Below are 9881 nucleotides of genomic sequence, written 5' to 3'. Positions count from 1 at the left end.
TTGAGGCTCAAATCGAACAAAGTTGATTCGAAATCAACAGTTGATTCCTCAAATGAGCTCGGACGCGTGATTGAAAAACAGGAGAAAAAGAAATGTGGTCCAGACGACCTTCCGAACGGTCGAAATTGAAGTGTATATAATACACGGTTTTTCTGGGATTCCGGTCCCTGAACAAAATTCTCCGAAAATCACATAGAAAGTTCCTCGGTTCAGATAAAGCGGCCACGCAAAGTTTGAGCACCAACGGAAGACATTTGGGGTGCGTTGCCACAAACCAAAGATTCGCCGAAACTCCTGATTATCGTGAAAATGTGTTAAAGCTCGTTATTTGAGGTGAAAAAAAGTTGATTTCGAAATCAAAAGTTGATTCCTGAAATGAGCTCTGACGCGTGATTGAAAAACAGGGAGAAAAAGAAACAGGTCCAAGACGACCTTCCGAACGGTCAAATTGAAGTGTATAATACACTTTTTCGGATTCGGGTCCCTAACAAAATTCTCCTAAATCACATAGAAAGTTCCTCGGTCGATAAAGCGCCACGCAAAGTTTGAGCACCAACGGAAGACATTTGGGGTGCCTGTGTGCCACAAACCAAAGATTCGCCGAAACTCCTGATTATCGTGAAAATGTGTTAAAGCTCGTTATTTGAGGCCGAAATCGAACAAAGTTGATTCCCGAAATGAGCTCTGACGAAATGATTGACGCGTGATTGAAAAACAGGAGAAAAAGAAACAGGTCCCAGACGACCTTCCGAACGGCCGAAATTGAAGTGTATAATACACTTGTTTTTCGGATTCCGGTCCCGAACAAAATTCTCCGAAAATCACATAGAAAGTTCCTCGGGTCGATAAAGCGGCCACGCAAAGTTTGAGCACCAACGGAAGACATTTGGGGGTGCTGTGCAGCACAAACCAAAGATTCGCCGAAACTCCTGATTATCGTGAAAATGTGTTAAAGCTCGTTATTTGAGGCCGAAATCGAACAAAGTTGATTCCAAATGAACAAAGTTGATTCCTCGAAATGAGCTCGACGCGTGATTGAAAAAAACAGGAGAAAAAGAAACAGGTCCAGACGACCTTCCGAACTACAAATTGAAGTGTATAATACACGGTTTTGCCGGATTCCGGTCCCGAACAAAATTCTCCTGAAATCACATAGAAAGTTCCTCGGGTCGATAAAGCGGCCACGCAAAGTTTGAGCACCAACGGAAGACATTTGGGGGTGCCTTGTGTACAAAACCAAAGACAAACCTGATTCATCGCCGAAACCCTGATTATCGTGGAAAATGTGTTAAAGCTCGTTATTTGAGGTTGAAATCGAACAAAGTTGATTAAATGAGCTCTGACGCGTGATTGAAAAACAGGAGAAAAAGAAACAGTGGTCCCAGACGACCTTCCGAACTACCGAAATTGAAGTGTATAATACACTGTTTTTCGGATTCCGGTCCCGAACAAAATTCTCCGGAAATCACATAGAAAGTTCCTCGGGTCGATAAAGCGGCCACGCAAAGTTTGAGCACCAACGGAAGACATTTGGGGTGCCTGTGTGCACAAACCAAAGATTCGCCGAAACTCCTGATTATCGTGAAAAATGTTAAAGCTCGTTATTTGAGGTGAAATCGAAAATCAAACAAAGTTGATTCCCGAAATGAGCTCTGACGCGTGATTGAAAAAAACAGGAGAAAAAGAAACAGGGTCCGACGACCTTCGAACGAACGGTCAAATTGAAGTGTATAATACACTGTTTTTCTGGGATTCCGGTCCCTGAACAAAATTCTCCGAAATCACATAGAAAGTTCCTCGGGTCGATAAAAAGCCACGCAAAGTTTGAGCACCAACGAAGACATTTGGGGTGCCGTGTGCCACAAACCAAAGATTCACTAAACCTGATTATCGTGAAAATGTGTTAAAGCTCGTTATTTGAGGCTCAAATCGAACAAAGTTGATTCAAATCAAATGAAATGAGCCTGACGCGTGATTGAAAAACAGGAGAAAAAGAAACAGTGGTCCCAGACATTTACCTTCCGAACGGCTCGAAATTGAAGTGTATAATACACTGTTTTTCGGGATTCCGGTGTCCCCGAACAAAATTCTCCGGAAATCACATAGAAAGTTCCTCGGGTCAGATAAAGCGCCACGCAAAGTTTGAGCACCAACGGAAGACATTTGGGGGTGCCGGTGTGCCACAAACCAAAGATTCAAAAACCTGATTATCGTGGAAAATGTGTTAAAGCTCGTTATTTGAGGTCAAATCGAACTCAAATGAGTGTTGATTCCTAAAATGAGCTCGACGCGTTGATTGAAAAAACAGGAGAAAAAGAAACAGTGGTCCCAGACGACCTTCCGAACGGCTCAAATTGAAGTGTATAATACACTTGCTTTTTTGGGATTCCGGTCCCTAACAAAATTCTCCGGAAATCACATAGAAAGTTCCGGTCGATAAAGCGCCACGCAAAGTTTGAGCACCAACGGAAGACATTTGGGGGGTGCTGGTGTGCCACAAACCAAAGATTCGCCTAAACTCCTGATTATCGTGAAAAATGTTGTTAAAGGTCGTTATTTGAGGCTCAAATCGAAAAAAAAGGTTGTTGATTCCTGAAATGAGCTCTCGGACGCGTGATTGAAAAAAAACAGGAGAAAAAGAAAAAGTGGTCCCAGACGACCTTCCGAACGGTCAAATTGAAGTGTATAATACACGGTTTTTCGGATTCCGGTCCCTGAACAAAATTCTCCGAAATCACATAGAAAGTTCCTCGGGTCAGATAAAGCGCCACGCAAAGTTTGAGCACCAACGGAAGACATTTGGGGTGCCTGCAGTGCTACAAACCAAAGATTCGCCGAAACCTGATTATCGTGAAAATGTGTTAAAGCTCGTTATTTGAGGTCTGAAAATGAAAATCGAACATGTTGATTCCTGAAATGAGCTCGACGCGTGATTGAAAAACAGGGAGAAAAAGAAACAGGTCCCAGACGACCTTCCGAACGGGTCAAATTGAAGTGTATAATACACGGTTTTTTTCGGGATTCAGGGGTCCCGAACAAAATTCTCCGGAAATCACATAGAAAGTTTCCGGGTCGATAAAGCGCCACGCAAAGTTTGAGCACCAACGGAAGACATTTGGGGTGCCAGTGCCACAAAACAAGATTCGCCGAAACTCCTGATTATCGTGAAAATGTGTTAAAGCTCGTTATTTGAGGCTGAAATCGAACAAAGTTGATTCCTCAAATCGAACAAAGTTGATTCCTGAAATGAGCTTGACGCGATTGATTGAAAAACAGGAGAAAAAGAAACAGGTCCTGACGACCTTCCGAACTAACAAATTGAAGTGTATAATACACTTTTTCTGGGATTCCGGTCCCGGAACAAAATTCTCCGGAAATCACATAGAAAGTTCCTCGGGTCGATAAAGCGGCCACGCAAAGTTTGAGCACCAACGGAAGACATTTGGGGTGCTGGTGTGCCACAAACCAAAGATTCGCCTAAACCCTGATTATCGGAAAATGTGTTAAAGCTCGTTATTTGAGCTCAAATCAAACAATTTGATTCCTCGAAATCGAAAAAGTTGATTCCTCGAAATGAGCTCTGACGCGTGATTGAAAAAAGGAGAAAAAGAAACAGGTCCGACGACTTCCTTCCGAACTCAAATTGAAGTGTATAATACACGGTTTTGCCGGATTCCGGTCCCTGAACAAAATTCTCCGAAATCACATAGAAAGTTTCCTGGTCGATAAAGCGGCCACGCAAAGTTTGAGCACCAACGGAAGACATTGGGGGTGCCGGTGTGCCACAAACCAAAGATTCGCCAAACTCCTGATTATCGTGAAAATGTGTTAAAGCTCGTTATTTGAGGCTGAAATCGAAAAAGTTGATTCCTCAAATCGAAATGAGCTCGACGCGTGATTGAAAAAAACAGGAGAAAAAGAAACAGGTCCGACGACCTTCCGAACGGCTGAAATGAAGTGTATAATACACGGCTTTGCCGGGATTCCGGTCCCGAACAAAATTCTCCTAAATCACATAGAAAGTTCCTCGGTCGATAAAGCGCCACGCAAAGTTTGAGCACCAACGGAAGACATTTGGGGGTGCTGTGTGCACAAACCAAAGATTCGCCTAAACTCCTGATTATCGTGAAAATGTGTTAAAGCTCGTTATTTGAGGTCGAAAAATCAAAGTTGATTCCTGAAATCAAAGTTGATTCCGAAATGAGCTCGGACGCGTGATTGAAAAAAACAGGAGAAAAAGAAACAGGTCCCAGACGACCTTCCGAACTACGAAATTGAAGTGTATAATACACTGTTTTTTCTGGATTCCGGTCCCTGAACAAAATTCTCCGGAAATCACATAGAAAGTTCTCGGTCGATAAAGCGCCACGCAAAGTTTGAGCACCAACGGAAGACATTTGGGGGTGCTGCAGTGCACAAACCAAAGATTCGCTAAACCTGATTATCGTGAAAATGTGTTAAAGCTCGTTATTTGAGGCTGAAATCGAACAAAGTTGATTCCTGAAATGAACAGAGTTGATTCTGAAATGAGCTCGACGCGTGATTGAAAAAAGGGAGAAAAAGAAACAGGTCCGCAGACGACCTTCCGAACTACTAAATTGAAGTGTATAATACACGGTTTTTCGGATTCCGGTCCTGAACAAAATTCTCCGAAATCACATAGAAAGTTCCTCGGTCGATAAAGCGGCCACGCAAAGTTTGAGCACCAACGGAAGACATTTGGGGGTGCCGTGCAGCCACAAACCAAAGATTCGCTAAACTCCTGATTATCGGAAAATGTGTTAAAGCTCGTATTTTGAGGATTGAAATCGAACAGTTGATTCCTGAAATGAGCTCGACGCGTGATTGAAAAACAGGGAGAAAAAGAAACAGGTCCAGACGACCTTCCGAACTACAAAATTGAAGTGTATAATACACGGTTTTTCGGATTCCGGTCCCGAACAAAATTCTCCTGAAATCACATAGAAAGTTCCGGTCGATAAAGCGGCCACGCAAAGTTTGAGCACCAACGGAAGACATTTGGGGGTGGGTGCAGTGTGCACAAACCAAAGATTCGCCGAAACCTGATTATCGGAAAATGTTAAAGCTCGTTATTTCGTTATTTGAGGATTCAAATCGAACAGTTGATTCCTGAAATGAGCTTGACGCGTGATTGAAAAACAGGAGAAAAAGAAACAGTGGTCCCAGACCTTCCGAACTACCGAAATTGAAGTGTATAATACACTTGCTTTTTCGGGATTCCGGTCCTAACAAAATTCTCCGGAAATCACATAGAAAGTTCCTCGGTCAGATAAAGCGCCCACGCAAAGTTTGAGCACCAACGGAAGACATTTGGGGTGCTGTGCAGCACAAACCAAAGATTCGCCTAAACCCTGATTATCGTGAAAATGTGTTAAAGCTCGTTATTTGAGGCTGAAATCGAAAGTTGATTCCTGAAATCGAAAATGAGCTGAAATGAGCTCGGACGCGTGATTGAAAAAAAAGGAGAAAAAGAAACAGGTCCGCAGACGACCTTCCGAACTACCGAAATTGAAGTATATAATACACTGTTTTTCTGGATTCCGGTCCCGAACAAAATTCTCCGAAATCACATAGAAAGTTCCTCGGTCAGATAAAGCGCCACGCAAAGTTTGAGCACCAACGGAAGACATTTGGGGGTGCCTTGCAGCCACAAACCAAAGATTCGCCAAACTCCTGATTATCGTGAAAATGTGTTAAAGCTCGTTATTTGAGGCTGAAATCAAAGTTGATTCCTGAAATGTTGATTCTGAAATGAGCTCGGACGCGTGATTGAAAAAAAAGAGAGAAAAAGAAAGTGGTCCCAGACGACCTTCCGAACTACCAAATTGAAGTGTATAATACACTGCTTTTTCGGATTCCGGTCCCGAACAAAATTCTCCGGAAATCACATAGAAAGTTCCTCGGTCAGATAAAGCGGCCACGCAAAGTTTGAGCACCAACGAAGACATTTGGGGGTGCCGATGTGCCACAAACCAAAGATTCGCCAAACCTGATTATCGTGAAAATGTGTTAAAGCTCGTTATTTGAGGTCGAATCGAAATGAATGTTGATTCCTGAAAAAACAGTTGATTTCTGAAATGAGCTCTGACGCGTGATTGAAAAAAACAGGAGAAAAAGAAAGTGGTCCGACGACTTACCTTCCGAACTATCGAAATTGAAGTGTATAATACACGGCTTTTTGGGATTCCGGTCCCGAACAAAATTCTCCGGAAATCACATAGAAAGTTCCGGTCGATAAAAGGCCACGCAAAGTTTGAGCACCAACGAAGACATTTGGGGTGCCGGTGTGCTACAAACCAAAGATTCGCTAAACCCTGATTATCGTGAAAATGTGTTAAAGCTCGTTATTTGAGGCTCAAATCGAAAAGTTGATTCTGAAATCGAACAGTTGATTCCCGAAATGAGCTCGACGCGTGATTGAAAAACAGGAGAAAAAGAAACAGTGGTCCTACGACCTTCCGAACTACAAATTGAAGTGTATAATACACTGCTTTTTCGGGATTCCGGTCCCTGAACAAAATTCTCCTAAATCACATAGAAAGTTCCTCGGGTCGATAAAAGCCACGCAAAGTTTGAGCACCAACGAAGACATTTGGGGGTGTGTGCTACAAACCAAAGATTCGCAAAAACCTGATTATCGTGAAAATGTGTTAAAGCTCGTTATTTGAGGCTCAAATCGAACAAAGTTGATTCTCAAATCGAAATGAGCTCTTGACGCGTGATTGAAAAAACAGGAGAAAAAGAAACAGTGGTCCAGACGACCTTCCGAACGGTCAAATTGAAGTGTATAATACACTGCCGGGATTCCGGTCCTGAACAAAATTCTCCTAAATCACATAGAAAGTTCCTGGTCGAGATAAAGCGGCCACGCAAAGTTTGAGCACCAACGGAAGACATTTGGGGGTGCCGGTGTGCCACAAACCAAAGATTCGCCAAACCTGATTATCGTGAAAATGTGTTAAAGCTCGTTATTTGAGGCTCAAATCGAACAAAGTTGATTCTCAAATCAAATGAGCCAAATGAGCTCGACGCGTGATTGAAAAACAGGAGAAAAAGAAACAGTGGTCCGTGACGACCTTCCGAACTACAAAATGAAGTGTATAATACACTTTTTTGGGATTCCGGTCCCGAACAAAATTCTCCGGAAATCACATAGAAAGTTCCCGGTCGATAAAGCGGCCACGCAAAGTTTGAGCACCAACGGAAGACATTTGGGGTGCCGGTGTGCCACAAACCAAAGATTCGCCGAAACTCCTGATTATCGTGGAAAATGTGTTAAAGTCGTTATTTGAGGTGAAAATCGAAAGTTGATTCCTAAAATGAGCTTGACGCGTGATTGAAAAACAGGAGAAAAAGAAAGGTCCGTACATTTACCTTCCGAACTAACGGCTCGAAATTGAAGTGTATAATACACTTTGCCGGATTCCGGTCCCGAACAAAATTCTCCTAAATCACATAGAAAGTTCCTGGTCGATAAAGCGCCACGCAAAGTTTGAGCACCAACGGAAGACATTTGGGGGTGCCTGTGCAGCACAAACCAAAGATTCGCCGAAACTCCTGATTATCGTGAAAAATGAAAGTTATTTCGTTATTTGAGGTGAAATCAAACAGTTGATTTCCCTGAAATGAGCTCGGACGCGTGATTGAAAAAAAGGAGAAAAAAGAAACAGGTCCTCCGGATTTACCTTCCGAACTACCAAATTGAAGTGTATAATACATACACGGTTTTTCTGGATTCGGTCCAGTTTGAACAAAATTCTCCGGCTACAAATCACATAGAAAGTTCCTCGGAAAATGTGATAAAGCGCCACGCAAAGTTTGAGCACCAACGGAAGACATTTGGGGGTGCCTGTGATTGCCACAAAAGGAGAAAAAGATTCCGAAACCTGATTATCGTGAAAATGTGTTAAAGCTCGTTATTTGAGTAAATGAAAATTGAACGAAATCGAACAGTTGATTTGAGCAAATGAGCGGACGCGTGATTGAAAAACAGGAGAAAAAGAAATGTGGTCCGTTATTTGAGGATGAAATTCAAACCTTGAAAACGGAGAAAAAAGAAACAGTGGAAATTCCGAAAAATTGAAGTGTATAATACACGGCTTTTTCTGGGATTCTGGGTCCTGACGGTCCTGAACAAAATTCTCCTGAAATCACATAGAAAGTTCCTCGGTCGATAAAGCGCCACGCAAAGTTTGAGCACCAACGGAAGACATTTGGGGTGGTGCAAAGCCACAAACCAAAGATTCGCCTAAACTCCTGATTATCGTGAAAATGTGTTAAAGCTCGTTATTTGAGGCGGAAATCGAACAGGTTGATTCCAGAAATGAGCTCGGACGCGTGATTGAAAAACAGGAGAAAAAGAAACAGTGGTCCTGACGACCTTCCGAACGGTCAAATTGAAGTGTATAATACACGCTTTTTCGGATTCCTGGTCCCGAACAAAATTCTCCGAAATCACATAGAAAGTTCCGGTCGATAAAGCGCCACGCAAAGTTTGAGCACCAACGAAGACATTTGGGGTGCCGTGCAGCACAAACCAAAGATTCGCCAAACTGATTATCGTGAAAATGTGTTAAAGTCGTTATTTGAGGTCAAATCGAAAGTTGAACAAATTCGAACAGGTTGATTCCGAAATGAGCTCGACGCGTGATTGAAAAACAGGAGAAAAAGAAACAGGTCCCAGACGACCTTCCGAACGGTCAAATTGAAGTGTATAATACACTTTTTTGGGATTCCGGTCCCGAACAAAATTCTCCGAAATCACATAGAAAGTTCCTCGGTCGATAAAGCGGCCACGCAAAGTTTGAGCACCAACGGAAGACATTTGGGGTGCCTGTGCTACAAACCAAAGATTCGCCAAACCTGATTATCGTGAAAATGTGTTAAAGTCGTTATTTGAGGCTGAAATCGAATGTGTTGATTCTCAAATGAGCTCGACGCGTGATTGAAAAACAGGGAGAAAAAGAAACAGGTCCGCTACGACCTTCCGAACGGCTCAAATTGAAGTGTATAATACACTTGCCGGATTCGGTCCCGAACAAAATTCTCCTAAATCACATAGAAAGTTCCTCGGGTCGATAAAGCGCCACGCAAAGTTTGAGCACCAACGAAGACATTTGGGGCTGTGCTACAAACCAAAGATTCGCTAAACCTGATTATCGTGAAAATGTGTTAAAGCTCGTTATTTGAGGCTGAAAATCGAACAAAGTTGATTCCCGAAATGAGCTCGGACGCTGATTGAAAAACAGGAGAAAAAGAAACAGGTCCTATTTACCTTCCGAACGCTGAAATTGAAGTGTATAATACACGGTTTTTCTGGATTCCGGTCCTGAAACAAAATTCCTAAATCACACATAGAAAGTTCTCGGGATAAAGCGCCACGCAAAGTTTGAGCACCAACGAAGACATTGGGGGTGCCGGTGTGCCACAAACCAAAGATTCGCCGAAACTCCTGATTATCGTGAAAATGTGTTAAAAAACTATCAGAATTGAAGTGTATAATACAAGCTTTTCTTGGATTGGTCCCTAACAAAATCTCCGGAAATCACATAGAAAGTTCCTTCGTAGATAAAGCCACGCAAAGTTTGAGCACCAACGAAGACATTTGGGGTGCTTTGTGCACAAACCAAAGATTCGAAACCCTGATTATCGTGGAAAATGTGTTAAAGTCTTTATTTGAGGTTGAAATTGATTCTAAAATGAGCTCGGACGCTGATTGAAAAACCAGAAAAAGAAAAAAATTTACCTTCCGAACAAAAAATTGAAGTGAAAAAACCTTTTTCTCGGTCCCTAACAAAATTTGAATCAAAGTTCCAGGGAACAAAGAGCACCAACGGAAACAAAGCAATACGTAACTGAAC

The sequence above is a fragment of the Silene latifolia genome, chromosome X (assembly GCF_048544455.1).
Source record: "Silene latifolia isolate original U9 population chromosome X, ASM4854445v1, whole genome shotgun sequence".
NCBI lineage: Eukaryota > Viridiplantae > Streptophyta > Magnoliopsida > Caryophyllales > Caryophyllaceae > Silene > Silene latifolia.
Note: the sequence above shows the minus strand (reverse complement) of the source record.